We start from the raw sequence: 18,770 nt of genomic DNA, 5'->3' as shown, positions 1-18,770 counted from the left end.
GTATTCAGCATTCGGGGAATCAGAGTGCGATATTAGAGAGTCGGCAAGTCACTCAAACAGCTCATTTAAATCTACTAGTCGAGAAGCAGTTAGCTAATAAGTTGTAGAATAACAATCATAGCTACGAAAAACAGCTGAGAGACTATTAAATAGACTAGCGATACTTGAGTTGAGATTTAATTTCAGCGCCGACCTTTCAAGGACATACGGAACCTTGAAGCAAAGTACGAAGTTTCTAGAGAATAGTAGAGGCTGTGAAGTTGAAGTTTACCGTTAGCTGTGTTTTAATTATAGTGCTTAAAGAATTATTTGAATGCAGGAGGAATGAAGAACTGTGCATATAAAACCTCAAGATGAGGAATTATTGTGTATTGCCTTAGTTCACGAGTGATCAGTAGTACTTCATGCAAGAACGTTTGTTTACGTGTATAGTGACCGATGATTAATTCAGTTATTGCTTAGAAGATTTATTTAATGAGTGCCGTATACTGTTAAGTGTTTACAGTTATAAAAAGTGTTTACGTATAAGAATGCAGTTCAGTTCCATTAGATGAAGAAAAAAGATTATCGGTAAGATTATTCTAACCTTTAATAATTCTATACAGAGAAGTGTGTGAGTTTCATCCTAGAATTTCCCTATACTAACAGTAACTATTGCGGAAATTAGCTGAAGTGTAAATTTAAAAGTGTTTGTTTGTGAAGAGGTGTTACTGCAAATTTTATTGTATTTGGAACTTAAGGAACTGTGAGAAGACTGTACTAGAGATAACAGATTTACCATTGTCTGAGTTTGTATGATTGTACTTATCAGAGAAGCTAAAATGTTTGTAATAACTTAATTAGTGATTTGATCTTAAGTGTAAAATTTGTGATTCTAAAATTAAATGTTTGATTTGTTAATGAAAAGTTGTATTTTGCCTGAATCTTTTTTTTACTGCACCATTGATAAAATATTCGAACCAAAGCGGGTGAATTAAGTTAGTTAAATATATTCGGCCAGTACATATATATTAAGGAGAAATAGTTGAGGGTTGATTTGTCTTCAATTCTTGGACTAATTCAGATATAGAGTGGCGCAGTCTATAAATATAAATTTTCTCTATATTTGTATTAGATATCGACTAGCAACTATTTTTTGTTTAAGAACATCGTAGTGACTAACATGTCGGATCCAAGGTATAGACTGAAGGCAAGTGACTAGTGGTGTACCTCAGGGCTTGGTGCTCTATTGTTTAATTTGTACATCAATGATATTGGGAATACTTTGAAAGGAATTATCCACTTGTTTGCTGATGATGCAAACTTAGGAAGAGCAATAGTCAATTCAGATGATGTAGATATCTTGCAGGATTACTTAAATAGGCTGACGGTATGGACTAAGGTAAATGGCTGTCAGTTTAACGTGGCTAAGCATAAGGTGATGCACTTTTGAAGGATGAGATCACATGCTGTTTAGTATATTAACGGAACTGAGCTGCAAGAAGTTGACGAGGCAGGGGACTTGCGAGTTATTGTGGACAGAGAACTTAAGTTTAAATGGCATATTGCAGAGATTGCCAAAACATCACATCAAATTACATGGTTGTTGAAGAAAAACACTAAAAGGAGATAAGGAAGTTATTGTTCCACTTTATAAGGCCATTAATAAGACCGCATTTGGACTATTGTGCACAGATCTGGTCACCTGGATTTTTGGTGATGAAGAAATAGTGAAGAGGATTCAGAGATGAGTTACAAAGATTGTTGCAGGTCTGTGGGATGTTCCCTACGAGAATAGATTGAAGATCTGTGGGTTCCAAAAATTAGCTGATAGATGTAGGAGAGGAGATATGATAGAGGCATATAAATTATTAAAGCGATTTTACAGGTTTGATACTGATGACATTTTTAAGACCAGTGCAGGAAGGAGAGAACGAGGGACAAGAGAACTCTTACATAATCTCCATCCCTGGAGAGTGTGCTTAAAATGGGTGTTAGGACTAGATTTTTTACTTGGAGGGTTATGAAGGGATGGAATGCATTGCCAGAGGTGGTTGTAAATGCTTCGTCTGTGAATAAATTTAAGGCGAAGTATGATAGCTATTGTGAAAATAATGGTTAATGTGTCAATGTGGGGGTCTCCTGCAATGAGTCTTTTGACTCCATGGAGACACCGTTATAATAATAATCATCATCATCATGCTTATCAAGGATTTAGGCCTAGCGTGGCCTGTTCCGGCCTTAGAAGTCATCGTTGAATCTTTTAAGATGACGTCCTGGTTTTCTTTTTTCTAATGGTTTGTACTTATTTACTTGGCTTGGAATAAGTAGAATGGCTTGTACTTATTCCTCTAATAATAATAATAATATTGGTATGTCAGCTGGGAAAATTCTCGACTTTGCTGGAGTGTATTTTATTTCTGAAGATATGGCATTTGGACATCCAAAAAATTATTGGCAGTTCGATCCTTATGCTGCACAAAGAGGGCCTAATGGATGGCATCAAGCGGTAATGGAAGCTTTGGAGGAATACAAACATAATATGCATAATTTTTTTTGCAATAATTGCCACTCTCATGTAGCACTGGCTTTGAATTTAATATATTATTTTCCATATTCCAAGAACTGCAGTATAGAAAAACTGGCATTTCTAATGCTTATACATGGAAGGCATGTCAGTGGTTTTGGTTTCTTGAAGACATGGCTGCCATTTTTAATAATAATCTGCCTGCGTTTATTTCTTGTATTATCATTCTCGCTTATACTTCAGCAATGTTTTTAAACCTGTATAGTAATCTCCAAAATTAGTTAATTATTGAATTTTTTAAAAATTTCACAGATTCCTTTAATATTACATTTCAATGTTAAAGTATGCTTTGTAATTAATTATCATGTCCGAACAGTTGATTGATGACAATTCATCACGAAAATTCATCGTGGATACATGAGGGTAAAAAAAATACAATATAAGAAATAATTTTCAAAAAATTTAATATTTTAAAGATTTAAGAAATATTTTATATATTAATTAATATTATGATTATATTTAGCTTTTTGAAAATATTTATTCAGTATGAAGGCATTCATCGTGGATATATGTGGGGAAAAAAAAAAATTTCCCATATAAGAAATATTTTAAATATTTAAAAAAAAAATTAAGAAAGGCCGGCCTAGTTGGCCTAGTGGATAGCATATCGGCTCTCAAGTCAAAAGGCTGTGGGTTCGAATCCTGCTATGGACATGGGATGTTTGCGATTGTCTGTGGAAATAGACGTGGTGGTCGTCAGTAGATGGCATTGGTGTAGTTGCCATCAGTTGGTGATTGAATGGTGAAGACAGGGTTGTAGGGCACGTGCCCTCTCTCGAAAAGTACTTGGACTCCCTGGAAGTTTCAAATAATAATAATAATGTTTTAATTATATTTAGCTTTCTGAAAATTTTTATTCCGTATAAAGTTATTCATATTCTTTTTTACTACATGTTCTCCAGATGGAATAATAATTGTTACAGAACTGGGATAGGACAGTTAGGGAGAAAGAGCACCGTATTTAAGAATATTTAGGGAGAACAGTTATATCCAACTAATATTTATAGTCAACTATTTACATATTTAGGGTTAGGGAGAAAGAGCACCATATTTAAGAATATTTAGGGAGAATAGTTATATCCAACTAATATTTATAATTAACTATTTACATATGATTGAGACTTTTAAACTGTTGAGAAGTGGTTACAGGGTTGACACCAGGGAGTTCTTTCGCTTGGTTGAACAGCGGGAAGGAAAGAGTGATAAGGGGCCATCCCTGGAAGTTATGAAAGGAAACTGGGAGCAAGTGGGTGAGGAGTGGTTTCTTTGCCTAGAGGGTGGTTGAACCATGGAATGCATTGCCTGATAGACTGGTGAGAGCAAGAATGGTCATTGAGTTTAAGGAGTGGTATGATAGACTGTGTTTCCTAGGAAGGACCTCCAGCGATGAATCTTTTGACTCCATGGAGGCCTGAATAATAGTAATAATAATAATATACCTCTTAACTAGCTAGAATAAAATATTTAAGAATAGTTAAGGAGAAATGGCACAATATTGAAGGATATTTATTGTAACCATTCACTATTTTTCTGTTCTGCACATTTAGACATCCATCCAGGGGAGATATATTTTTTTTATCTGAACTAATTCAGAATGCAGCTTGTTTTTTTCTTTTTTTTTTTTTTCAGTAAAGAAGACTAAATATGAAATTTAAAATTTCTTAATGTTATAAAATACTAGTACTGAAGCATCAGATGGCAATTTAGCTTATGCTGATTGATATAATGATGATAGGATTTGTGTAATTTTATTATCTTTTTCTTTAATATAATTACTCAAAAGTGCATCTATGATCTTAAACTAGCTCTGTAAATGAAAAGAGCATACAATATATATTTCATATGCAGGAATAGTGGAGTCATTTTCAAATTACATGTGTATTCAATAATTGAAACACCTCATCTTCCAAATTAATTCAGATAATATATATCACATCTGGATGGATGTGTAAGTGCACAGAAATATAATGAACAGTTTTCAGAATAAATATTCTTAATTTTGATGCCCTTCTCCCTATACTTATTCCAGTTTTGTAAATATTAATATTTCATCAGCAGAACCTATAATATTTAAGTAATAAACAGAAATTAGGAAACGCTCCGATCAATAAAATACTACTTTCATTGTATAAGAGTAAAAATATGAAAATCTAATTAAAATCTAAACAAATGGTACATAAAAAAAAACTATATTTTGTGAAATTTATCTTGCACTGCATTTACTTTTTATATCTCGATATCAATGCAATATCATTTCAATTTTCTAGCGAATAACGATTTCAGCGAATTTTCTCCGAACAATGAATTGTCCATGAACCATTAATTATAGATTGCATCACTATTTAATTAGCCATCTATATATGAAAGTTGCCTAATTCTGTAATACTAAATTAGCCATCTATATATGAAAGTTTCCTAATTCTCTAATACTTAAGTAGTTTCATATTACAATGTTCACATCCAGTGCTTTTGTGTATTTGTATTGAGTGCGTGTGTGTGAGCACTACAAGCCTCCCTTAAGCATGGCATATACAGAGTACTATCATTTACTTGTTGTAATACACTAACTTGATAATCTTGAAATGTGTTGGGATAATTTTCAGAACTCATTATATATATAGTTCATTTCTCTTGAATGTTTAAATAGTTTTGTCACTTTGTCAGGTGTTGTGGTTAAGTTGTTGGAAAAGCTTGTGAGAAATAGGATCCAGAGTTGGGTTGACAACAATGGTATAATCTTTGATGGACAGCATGGATTTGCTAAAGAGAGGTCATGTTTTAGTAATCTACTTACTTATTACAATAAAGTGACTGTTTCCTTGGACAGAGGAGAAGGATACACAGTAATATACTTGGATTTCACAAAAGCTTTTCATAGAGTACTTCATGAAAAGTTGACAGTCAAACTAGAGCAGATGAGGTTGGATATTAGATTAGTGCATTGGATTGGAGACTGGCTATCTGATAGGTATCAACAAGTTGTGTGTGGAGGTGCGATATCCAGGAAAAGGAAAGTCACTAGTGGAGTGCCTCAGGGATCTGTTTTAGGGCCATTACTATTTAACTTGTATATTAATGATATTGGCAAAGATTTGGATGGAGATATTCAGTTGTTTGCAGATGATGCAAAGATGGGATGAACCATAGAGAGTAGTGAAGATCTTCTGGCCTTGCAAGAAGACTTGAATAAATTGAGTGATTGGGCATGGAAATGCGAGTTCAATGTTGCAAAATGTAAGGTTTTAAAATTTGGAAAACAAAGATGGGATGCAGAATTTATGCTTGGTGAGAATATATTGTTGGAGGTAGAGGAAATAAGAGATCTGGGGGTGATATTGGTAAGGATCTAAAATTTAGGGGACACATCGCCAATATGCGATGTATATTCCTCCATCACCACCTCCATCACAATATTAAACAGGAACAGACTTAATGCAGACCCTTGATGCAAGCCAACTGTCACTGGAAAACTTTGTCACTCTCAGGCAGGTTCAAACACTTGTCTTCACATTTCTGTACATCTCCTGCACTTGGCTTCTTTTGTTGGCACTCTATCATACGCTTTCTTCAGATCAATAAATACCAGATGTAGCTCCCGTTGCTTCTCTCAAAACTTTTCCATTATCTGTTGTACCCCAAAGATAGCATCTGTTGTCGATAAGCCAGGCATGAAGCCAAATTGCTCCTTTGCATTCTCCACATCCTTCCTCAGTCTTCCATCAAGAACCCTTTCTAGGATTTTCATTGTGTGGGACATCAACTTTATTCCTTTGCAATTCTTACAGTCTTGTGCATCCCCTTTACCCATGTAGATGGGGACAAGAGTACTTTTCCTCCATTCCTCAGGTATATTTTCCTGTTGGCAAACTTTCATGAACAGATCCCACAGCAGGTCAACACCTTCTTCCCCCAGAGCCTTCCATGGCTCCACTGGAATCCTGTCTGGGCCACTGATTTTCCATTCTTCATCCTCTTCATGGCCTCCTTCACTTCCACTCTACTGACGTTCTGCACCATCTCCTCAAAAGGCTGCCCATCTTCTCTGTGAGTCCTCGCATTTTCCTCATTCAAAAGTCCCTCAAAGTATATTCTCCATCTGTTTCTTATGTCCACATCCCTCCATTTTATTCATCCTTCAGCATCTTTGATCTGCCTCACATGTACGATGTCCTTTGAAGGCTTATTTTTACATTTTGCCAATCAATAAATCTTTCTCTGTCCTTCCTTTGTTTCTAATTGATCATAAAGGCATATGGCATGACTTTCCCCTGTGCAACAACTCTCTTGGCTTCTTGCTTTCTCTCTCTCGTACACCTCTGTCCTCTTCCACTCTTGACTCGTCCCACTTCTGCTTTGACTTCCTCTTAGCCATCACTGCTTCTTGTACGTCATTATTCCACCACCAACCCTCCTTCTGCTCTGTAATCTTTCTTCATGTTTCACCAAGCACCTCAACTGCACTGCTTAAAATTACTTTTGAATTATGTCTCCACCAGTCTTGTACATTTTCTAGACCATCCAAAATCCTCTCTAACACCTTCTCTCTTGAAGTATGGAATAATTACTTCAAAATGCTAAATGAAACAATCAGTGACAGCAAAGTGCTAGAAAACACTAACCAGGCATGCAATCAGGAATATATATCCATATTTGAAATAGAAAAAGCCATCAAAAGCCTGAAATGTGGAAAGGCAACTGGAGTAGATGATATTCAACCAGAAATACCCAAGTATGGAAGTATAAAAGTCTTACAGTGCACATTCATCCCTCTGTTCAGGCCTTCTGAACTATGCAGTGCATAGCTTAGAAGGCCTGGACGAATTCCAGAAGGATGAATTCCAGTTGATTGGAGTACAGCTCTCATAGTACCCATATATGAAAAGGGGAATAAAACGGAATGTGAGAATTACAGAGGTATTTCTCTACTGAGTGTTCCTGGTAAGATTTATGCAAGTATACTTAAGAAATGGTTGAGAAGAACTGTGGAAGTGAAACTTGGTGAAGAACAAGCTAGATTCATGCCAAATAGAGGCTGTCAGGATCAGATTTTTACTTTACAACAAATAATTGAGAAATCATAGGAATATAACAAAGATCTGTATTTAAGTTTTGCAGATCTGGAAAAGACATATGACAAAGTGCTAAAAGAGAGAGGCTATTCAAAATGCTGCAGTTGCATGGTGCCATTGCAATGGGGCATTATATCAAGCAATACTTAGTCTTTATTTGAGCTGTAAGTCAGCAGTTACAACTGAAGGAAGTACAGGAAGATGGTTTAATGTTAAATCTGGTGTCAGACAAGGATGTACAGGGTGTCCCAAAATTCACACAAGATTTAAATTTAGCACCATTTGTGCGGTAAAGTGTTGCCAACGAGAAAAAAAAGACAGCATGACAGCTGATAGTTTAGGGTTATTAAAAATGACCGCACACAGCGAAGAGAGTTCATTGAATGGATTATGGAACAACAACAAGTGGATGCTTATTTTTCGAACAAAATCATCTTCAGCGAAGAGGCTCATTTTCATCTTGATGGCTTTGTTAATCGACAAAATTGTTGCATTTGGGGTTCAGAAAATCCACGAGTGATTGTTGAGAAACAAATGCATCCACAACTTGTCACTGTTTGGTGTGGATTTTGGGCTGGAGGCATCAGTGGTCCATTCTTCTTTGAAATTGCAGCTGGTAAGGCAATAACAGTTAATGGTGCTCGCTATCGCGACATGATAATGCAGTTTTTTGTGCCTAAATTGCAAGATATGGATGTGGACGACATGTGGTTTCAACAAGACGGTGCCACATGCCATACAGCCTGAGAAACAATTCAATTACTGCATGAGTCATTTCCTGGTCATGTAATTTCCCGTTTTGGTGATCAGAATTGGCCACATAGATCATGTGACTTAACGCCGTTGGACTTTTTTCTTTGGGGTTTTTTGAAGTCTAAGGTTTATTCCAACAAGCCCATGACCACCCACGCCTTGAAGGAGGAAACTGAGCGCTGTATCAACGAAATTCAGCCACATTTATGCAAAACGGTCATGGAAAATTTCGACAAAAGAATGCGTATGTGCCAGCAAAGCCGTGGAGGCCATTTACCCAATATGCTATTCCATGCATAACCGTATATGTATACTTTATGAATCAATAAGAAATTACAATTTTTAATTAAAAACCTGTGTTTTCTATCAAAATTACTTCTTGCGTGAATTTTGGGACACCCTGTATATTCATTATCTACGTGGATCACATTATGTAGGAAAATGGTATTAAACCTGACATCAAAATTGGAGATGTTAATCTCAGCTCTTTGCTGTATGCAGATGTTATACTTCTAAATAAATCTGCTACAAGTCTGCAAGATTCACTGACTAAATTGAATAACTGTTGTAACAGATATGGTATGAAAGTCAGCAGTAACAAGACAAAGGCAACGAAAATAGAATAAACATTGAAAATATCAACTACATTGCGAATGGAGAACCTATAGAACAAGTAAAATATTTCAGTTACTTAGGCACAATTTTTAATGAAGATGGCAAATTAAACATGGAAATAGACAACAGAATCAAAGCTGGTATGTTAGGAAGTCAACTGAATAAAAAACTTATATGGAATAAGAGAGAAATTAGTCAAAACAGTAAATTAGCTGTCTCCAAGACAGTATTCAAACCAATTTTAACTTATGGATCTGAGAGCTGGGTTAGAAATAAGACACTTCAGACAACAGATATGAGAGTCCTGAGAAAGATAAGGGGCATGGACCGATTGCATCAATGGTAATATCATATTACAAATGAGGATATTAGGAAAGAACTTGAACAGAATGGGAGAGGAAAGATTAGCAAAACAAATGTTTTCTGCCAGGTTGGCAGGAAAAGACCCAGACGAAAATACAAAATATAGGAGAATTGCTACAATAAAAAGTGCCTTAGAAGATTGAAATATTAGATCTGATAATGTTGGACAGGTAACAAATTGATTTAGAGGAAAATTGTAGATAGGAAGTTAGTAATGATGTAAGTTTTTCATTTAGTACAATCATATCCTGAGGGTACATGTCAGAAATTTGATGATGACCAGATGATTTAATCTTGGGGATAAGCACTCAAGATTTAATCGGGGGGGGGGGGGGGGTTGAGTAGACGATTTGAGAATAGAAACTATGGCATTGCATACGACCAATGACTGAGCATATGATTGCCAATACATGATATCCATTGTCTCCTCTGGCCCGGCTCGGGCAAACAGAGTGGCACTCGGTCCACCCGAGCACTAACTCATTCACATTTCATTCACAGTGGCCGTGATTCCCGAGAGCTATAGGGGTATTCCCACCTTATGTGGAAATGGAGCACAAGAAGCTGGATATATTGGGAATAAGTGAACTTAGATGGACAGCAATGGGCCATTTTCAGTAAGAGGACTATATGGTGTATTACTCAGAGCATGAGACAAGCCGTAAAAATGGAGTGTCTTTCTTACTCAGGAAAAAGATGGCTAGGTATGTATTAGATATAATCCAGTGAGTGACAGAATCATTTCTCTCAGAGTCAGTGGACATCCAATAAATATGACCATAATACAGGTTTATGCACCCACTACAGAGGCACCAGAAGAAGACATAGAAGAATTTTATGGCACGTTACAAGAAGTGATAGATGCAACACCAAAGCAAGATTTATTGCTACTTATTGGAGATTGGAATGCAAAAGTGGGAGAAACTGAAGAACAAGAAATAACAGGTCGTTTTGGTTTAGGTATTCACAACACTGCAGGGAAGAGACTGGTTGAGTTTTGTGCAGAGAATTCTTTGTTTGTTGTTAACACTTACTTTAAACAGCACAAAAGATATCACCAAAGCGGGTATATTAGGAAGTCAACTGAATAAAAAACTTATATGGAATAAGAGAGAAATTATTCAAAACAGTAAATTAGACAATACAGAAATCAAATGACTATATACTTGGACAAAGAAGATGGAGAAGTGCAGTTCAGTCTGCCAAGACTTTTCCAGGTGAAGACTGTGGAACAGACCATGAATTAGTGGCTTCAATACATGTGAAATTACGGAAACTGAAAACAACACAAATGTCGATCAGAGATGATCTTGGAAACATACTAGCTGAATACAATATTAGTATACAGAACAGATTCAACACGCTCAATTTGTGTGAAAGAGAACCAGATGAACTATGTGGAAGAGATTAAAGATATAATTAAAACAGAAGCAAAGAAGAATATTCCATAAGTTTGTAAGAAGAAAAAGTTTAAATTGCTGTCAGAAAACACCACCAAAACTGCTCAGGAAAGGAGGAAAATGAAAACCACAAGAAATTTGCAGGTAGTACAGCATTTGAATTCAGAGCTTCAGTGACAAACCAGAAGAGACAAGGGAAAATACTTTAACTAGGAATACCAAGAAATAGAAGACCAAAACAAGAAAGGAAAAACAAGAGATCTTTTCAAAAAGATCAGAGAACTAACAGGGAAGTTTAGTGCCAAGGAGACAATATTGAAAAGTAAACACAAAACATATATCTTACAGAAGCTGCAGACATCAAAGAAAGATGAAAAGAGTATACAGAAGCCATTTACAGATAGGATCCCAAAATTACTTAGAAATTTGAAGAGCAGGATTATACACAGGAGCCAGTACCACTGGAGAGTAAAGTGAGGTGGGCACTGCAACAGATATCCAGTAAGAAAGTACCAAGAGGGGATGGAATACCTATTGAACTGATCAAAGCCCTGGGAGAAGAGGCAGTTAAAATTTTAACAGTTCTATGTTAGCGAATTTCGATCACAACTACATTGCCTAGGGAATGGAAAGAATCAGTTTATATACCTTTATTGAAGAAAGGCAATGCAAGAGAGTGCTCGATTACAGAACTATAGCACTGATTTCTCATGCAAGTAAAGTCTTTGCTTAAGATCATTCAGAAAAGACTGGAATCATTCATGAAGAAAGAAATACCAGATGAACAGGCAAGATTTCAAAAAGGTAGAGGAACAATGGTGTGAGGTAGAGGTAGGCAAGACAGGATATTTAGTGGGGTGTTGCTACAGACCCAGGAGCACAGAGGATGGGGACCAGGAGATGTTTAGACAGCTAAGTTTGGCAAGTGCAAGAAGAATGATTATTATGGGAGATTTTAACTACAGTAGTATAAATTGGAGAGAGGAAGATGCATGTAGCAATAGGGGAATGGAATTTCTAGAATTCTGGAGGGACAAATGTCTTAGGCAACATGTAACAGAGGGAACGAGAGTTTTGGATTTCGTTATAGCATCAGAAGAGTTGATAATAACTGAGTGGACATCTCTCCCACCAGTTGGCGAGAGTGACCATATGGTTTTGACTTGGAAAATAAATAGACATGCAGGAGTATCAAAGAGATGGGAACTTATGTGGAATTACAATGCAGGTGATTATAATAGTCTTAGACGTCGACTTCGGGAAGTTTCATGGAGGGAGGAATTGGAAGGCCAGGATATCATTAGTGCGTGGAAAATTGTGAAAGAATATTTGTTAGCAGCAATGGTAAGTTGTATACCATGAGTGAAGAAGAGGACACAATTTGGAGTAAAGTTGATGACAAACTAAACAGGAATTGCATGCGAAAAAGAGGCTATGGAAGAGATATAAGGAGAGAAGTGAAGAGAAGATGCATGAAGAATATAAGACACAGGCCAGAAGAGGGACTAGTGTGGTAAGGAAAGCGAAACTGGAATATGAGAGAAGATTGGCCCTAAGATCCAAAGAAAATCCTAGGAAATTTTTTAGCTATGTAGCCAGTAGAAGGAGAAATGACTGTGGAAGAAAGATACTGTGGGATAAAAATGGGAATAGAGTGACTGATACAGAGGACATAGTGGAATTGTTCAATGAACACTTTATTGAAGTATTTCATCCTAGAGGAGTCAGTTTTAATGCTAGAGGGATAGGGTTAGTTCGAGGCTTAGAGGTAGAGGAGGAGAGTGTGTTTCAGATACTGAGTACTCTGGATGTCAGTAAAGTTTTGGGACTGGATGGTATTTCACCATGAGTTTTGAGAGAATGTGCTAAGAAACTGATAGTGTCTTTAACCTGGCTTTTCAAAGAAAGTCTGGCTTCGGCAAAGGTGCCGAGGGAATGGAAGGAAGGTAAGATAGTGCCATTGCATAAAGGTAATAAAAAATTGAAAGTGTCTAATTATAGGCTAGTTTGTGTGTCATCAGTAGTTGTTAAGATATTGGAGAAAGTAGTGAGGGACCGTATACAGCATTGGGCAGATGAGGGTAATGTTATCTGTGAGAGTCAACATGGATTTGTGAAAAGGCGCTCTTGTTTTAGCAATGTGCTAGCCTTTTATAATAAAGTTACAAGAACATTAGATGAGGGAAAGTCATATACTGCAATTTTCTTAGACTTAGCGAAGGCATTTGACAGAGTGCCACATGATGAGCTGATATTTAAGTTGCAGCACATGGGTCGGGATATCAGATTGGTCAACTGGATTCAGGATTGGCTGTCTGATAGGTATCAGAGAGTCGTGTATGGTGGAGCAGTTTCAAGCAGGCAGAGGATTACAAGTGGGGTCCCACAGGGCTCAGTGTTGGGACCTATATTGTTTAACCTTTATATCAATGACATTGTCAGTGGATTCCAGGGGAATGTTCAGTTGTTTGCAGATGATGCAAAGCTGGGAAGGATTATTAGCAATAGTGCAGATGCGGCAGCCCTGCAAGAGGATTTGAATAAGCTAGATAGATGGGCAAATGAATGGGGTCTCAGTTTAATGCAGCAAAATGTAAGGTCTTGATGTTTGGGAAACATCGATGGGATGCTGCATACTCTATGGGAGGAGTTATACTGGAGGAAGTAGGGGTGACAAGAGATCTGGGGTTGATGATTGATAGAAACCTGAAATTTAGGAGACATATTGCAAAGGTGGTGAAGGTAACACAGAGGATTGCTGCAATTATGAGAAGGACACTGACCTGCAGAGATAAAACGGTTATCATTCCGTTGTATAAGTCTCTGATCAGACCAGACTTGGATTATTATTCTCAGATTTGGTCCTCAGGATTTGAAGGGGATAAATTAACTGTGGAAAGGATACAAAGATGGATGACAAAGATGGTTTCAGGACTGTACAAGGATAGTTATGAGGATTGGCTGAGGGAATGTGGACTGCAGAATTTGGTGGATAGAAGAAGGAGAGGTGATATGATTGAGACTTTTAAACTGTTGAGAGGTGGTTACAGGGTTGACACTGGGGAGTTCTTTTGCTTGGTTGAACAGCGGGAAGGAGTGATGACAAGAGGCCATCCCTGGAAGTTATGAAAGGAAACTGTGAACAAGAGGGTGAGGAGTGGTTTCTTTGCGTGGAGGGTTGTTGAACTGTGGAATGCACTGCATGATAGAGTGGTGAGAGCGAGAACGGTCAATGAGTTTAAGGAGTAGTATGATAGACTGTGTTTCTTAGGGGGGACCTCCCCTCGATGAATCTTGACAGACTTTATGTTCTTAGGAAGGACCTCCCACGATGAGTCTTTTGACTCCATGGAGGCCTGAATAATAATAATAATAAGAGTTCATATCACCAATGTGAGATGGATAATAGAAAGAGCATAGGAATATCAAAAGAATGTCTGCGTTTGTTTTCTTGGCTATAGTAAGGTTTTTGACTCTGTAGATTTTGTGAAACTGTGGAATGCGTTTAGAACAATGGGAGTACCAAAGCATTTCATTATGAACAGGAAGCTACTGTCCAAACAGATCTTGGAGAAACTGAGTATTTCACAATAGGTAAAGGGGTGTGACAAGGATGTATTTTATCTCCGTACTTGTTTAACTTGTACAGCGAATACATTCTAAGAATGGTAGGGCTGGAGGAGTCTTCAGTTGGAATTAAAATTATTGGAAGAAACAGGGCGTAGCTGGGGGGGGGGGGGATCAGTCCACGGCAACATTTTTTTTGGAGGTTTTCACATGAGCCACATGACTAATCTTTTACAATGATTCTTTTATTTATGTTAACTTAGTAATTTTTATTACTTAATTAATAATTAGTTTTTAACAACTATATTTCCAACTAAAATAAATAAAATAACAAAACCATTACATTTCTCTGTCATACTATAATTCAATTTCTTAAAAATAAAACAATAAAACAAATGGCATGGCGATTGAAAACTATTCAGGATGAGTTTATAGCAATTTTGGGAGACAAAGTAAGAAGTTATCAAGGAAGTAAAAGAAGCAAAGTACTTTTCTATGATATTCAACAGCACCCTTGATATTTCTCATAAGGGTCAAATGAGCCAAGTTTTACGTTACGATGGAAATAAAGTGAAGGTTGTGGAATTATTTGTTGATTTCATTGAAACAAAAGGAAAAACCGCCGAGAATATTTCAACTATGATTTTGCAAAAATGACAAAACAATGGAATTGATATTCAGAATTGGAGAGGACAAGTATATGATAATGTTGCTGTGATAGCTTGTCAACATACTGGCGTTCAGAGATGCACCAAGGAAATTAATGGAAAAGCAGAATTTGTCACATGTACAAATCAGTCGCTGAATTTGGTGGGTGTACATGCAGCTTCTGTTGTTATGAATTCTGTTAACTTTTTTGGAACTGTGGAATGTTTCTTCATGTTTTTTCTTCCTCAACTCATCGCTTGGATATTTTGACTTCGGTCACTGGTCAAAGTGTCAAGCATGTAGTAGAAACTTAGTGGAGTGCACATGGAGATGCTGTGAGTGTTGTAAAAAAGAAAATTACTTGAAAATCTTAAGTGCTGTAGAACGTTTAACTAGTGAAGAAGAAAACAGTTACCAGGTCAGATGCTGGCGTACTGCTTGCTGCATTACAATTGTTTTCCTTCCTGTTTGGCCTGTGGGAATCCGTCCTAGAAATTAACGACACACAAGTCTAATGCCAAACTAAAGGATGAATGTGACAAACCTAGAGGCTTTAAAAGCATTTTTAACTGAAAATAGGGATGAAGTAGTTAACAATTCAGTAGCTTACACCAAAGAAATTTGTGATGATCTGGGAATAGTCATGGATCGTCAGTGTAGAAAGAAGAAACTGATGGCAGGTAAAGAATCACGAGATGCTGAATTGTCATACGAAACTGAGTTGAGGAGAAAAATGTTTTTTTTTCACTGGACAGAGTGTTCCAAGAAGTCACCATGTCATTTCAACAGCTTCATGTTCTTGCTGAAAAATGTCTTCCTTACTCCATCGAATCTTTTGAATGATAAATATGTCAACTAAATCATGATCACGATGACATTAATAAGGAAGAGTTCCTCGTTGAGAGAAAAAGACTTCAGAATTTTATTTCTGTTTGCTGCTATGCAAGATGAAACAGATGTGGAAGGATGGTCCTCTTGAACTTTTGCAGTTTATTCTAAAATACAATCTCGAGAACTCAGTTCCAAATATTGTAATACTACTGCAAATTTTCCTCACAATTGCTGTAAGTGTTGCTAGTTTTGAGAGGAATTTTTCTGAATTAAAATTGATTAAGAATTACCTAAGATCTACAACGAGTACCTTGCATTTAAGAAATCTTGCCATACTGTCTATAGAACAGAATAGTGACGAAATAGGCTTCAACAATGTCATCAACAATTTTGCTAACAGAAAAGCAAGAATGTTTGAATTAAAGTTTCAGTTTAAAAATAAACAGTGTTTTAATTTATTTCCCTATATGTTATTTTGACTTTTTGTAGTATTTTTGGTGTGTATTGAGAGGGATGGCAAAAGCTCTAGCTACGCCACTGGGAAGAAATATTAATAATTTGAGGTATGCAGATGATATCACCTTGCTAGCAGAATGCAAAGAAGATTTGGAGGAACTTATTATGAAAGTTAAAGAAGAAAGTTATAAATGTGGCCTTAAACTTACCCTCAAAAAGACAAAAGTTATGGCAACATGTGAACTCAATGATTTTGAAGTAGATGGAGAGAAAATGGAAGTAGTTAACAATTTTGTGCTCCTAGGATCCCAAATTGATAAAGATGGGTATTGTATTGAAGAATTTAGAAGATTATTACTCAGAAAGAAAGCAATGACAAATTTAAGCAAGATCTTTAAAGATATTACCCTCGCAACAAAAATCAGAATTATGAAAGCAATGATATTCCCTGTGGTATTGTATGGATGTGAAAGTTGGACCCTGAGAAAGAGTGAAAGAAGGAAGATAGATGTAGAAAGTATTTTACCTTGGGTATAACTTGGAGTAAAACCAGGTTTAAAATAGTTTGGTATCTTTAACGAAGATAGATGTATTTCAATTATGGGTTTGGAGACGCTTACTAAGAATACCATGAACTGCAAAGTAAACTAATAAATCAGTGATAGATAGAATAAAGCCAGAGTGCTCCCTTGAAGATATGATCATCAAGCAAAAATTGCCATACATATTATTCGAGCAAATGACAGTCTGGAGAAGATGATGATGCTTGCTAAAGTTGTAGGAAGCAGATGAGGAAGGCCAAGAATTAGATGGGTCGGTGGAGTTAAAGAAGCAACTGGAATGCACCTGGAAATTCTGAAAGATATGGCCAGGGACAGATCTGAATGGAGAGCATACGTTCATAGAATCACCAGGAGTCGAAAATGACTTGATGGATGTGTGAATGTATTCTGAATGTCAAAATGCTGAATAAGGTAGGTGTAAAATGGATGAATGAAACGCTTGAGCATTACATCTGGAAGAATGATTTTGGAGGCAGTACAAGATGAATAATGGTAATAATCAACTTCATGAAGTGTATAAAGGAGAGTGAGTGACTCAGTAAGGAAAACAAAAGCGCAGTATGAGCAGGAATTGGCAAATAAGGCAAAGAAAAACCCTAGAGGTTTTTTAGATATGTGGCAAGTAGAAGAAAGAACAACCATGGTAAGATGATGTTAATGGATGAAAGTGGTAAAATGGTAAGTGCTGCAGAAGATGTTGAGGTATTCAGGCATCAATTTGTAAGGGTGTTTCATTCTTGGAGAAAAATCATGAGAAAGTGCAGAGAACATAGGAGAGGATGGTTTGATTGTGAGTGAGGAGGAGGTATTTGAGAAAATAAATAACCTTGATGTCAATAAGGCAATAAGATTTGATGATATATTAACACCTGTCTTAAGGGAATGATCCAGGGAAATGGCATGCCTGTTTAGCCTTACAACCGCACAGATTCCAAGGGAGTGGAAAGAAGATAAAATTGTTCCACTGCAAAGGTGGTGATAAAGTTGTGGCTACTAATTATAAGCCAATCTATATATATCTGTAGTTGTGATGAAGGTATTGGAGAGAAGTACGATACAAAAATGGGTTGATAACATCAGCATTCTCTGTGGTTATCAGCATCAGCATGGGTTTGTTAAAGGGAGATCATGTTTTACTAACTACTTATGTACTTTAACAAGGTGACAAATACCTTGGATAGGGGAAATGCACATATACTGATGTGCTTGGATTTTGTAAATTCTTTTAATAGATTGCCACATGAGAAGCTGGTAAATAATTTGAAACAGATGAAATTGGGTAACAGAATTCTGAGCTGGATCAGTGACTGGCTGTCAGATAGGTATCAGATAGTTGTATATGGGAGTGCGGTATCCCGAAAGAGAAAGGTCACTAGTTGTGTGCTGCAAGGGTCAGTTTTGTGACCGCTGTTCAATTTGTATATCAATGATATTGGGATGGGTTTAACTAGTGATATGTAGCTGTTTGCTGATGGTGCAAAACTGGGAAGAGCAATACAGAGTCAGGCAGATGCTGTGGCCTTACATGAGGACTTGAATAGATAGCATGAATGGGCAGGTAAGTGGAACTCTCCGTTCAATGTTGCAAAGTGTAGGGTTTTGAAATTTGGTAAGCAGCAATGGGACGTAAAGTATACACTTGGGTAGGGAACTTTAAAGGAGGTAGACGAGATGAGAGATCGAGGAGATAGTGGTGGACAAGGACCTAAAATTGAGGAACCACATTGCAGGTTGTGAAGACATCACATCTGATAATGACAATGATGCAGAGGACCCTGACATGCAAAAACAAAGAGGTTATGAAGCCTCAAATGAATAATTGTGCACAGGTTTGGTTTCAGGGTTTTTGTGGTGATGAGGATATGTTAGAAATGCTCCAGATAAGATTCACAAAGGTAGTCAGTGGTCTTTGGAACATTGGGTACAAGGATAGATTGAA

At 36.8% G+C, this 18,770-nt stretch overlaps 1 protein-coding gene and 1 pseudogene across 3 annotated transcripts in view; one reads left to right on the top strand and one right to left on the bottom strand.

Annotated features, from left to right (window-relative positions):
- Positions 1-18,770, bottom strand: part of LOC150108820 (actin-1-like) — a 379,189-nt gene that overhangs the window by 54,943 nt on the left and 305,476 nt on the right. The window lies entirely within an intron of this gene.
- Positions 2,312-2,761, top strand: LOC150108821 (transmembrane protein 222 pseudogene; annotated as a pseudogene).

This window comes from Typopeltis vanoorti, chromosome 2 (assembly GCF_054136105.1).
Source record: "Typopeltis vanoorti isolate ZY-2024b chromosome 2, IOZ_Tvanoo_1.0, whole genome shotgun sequence".
NCBI classification, from domain to species: Eukaryota; Metazoa; Arthropoda; class Arachnida; order Uropygi; family Thelyphonidae; genus Typopeltis; species Typopeltis vanoorti.
Note: the sequence above shows the minus strand (reverse complement) of the source record. Positions and strands in the feature narration are given on the sequence as shown.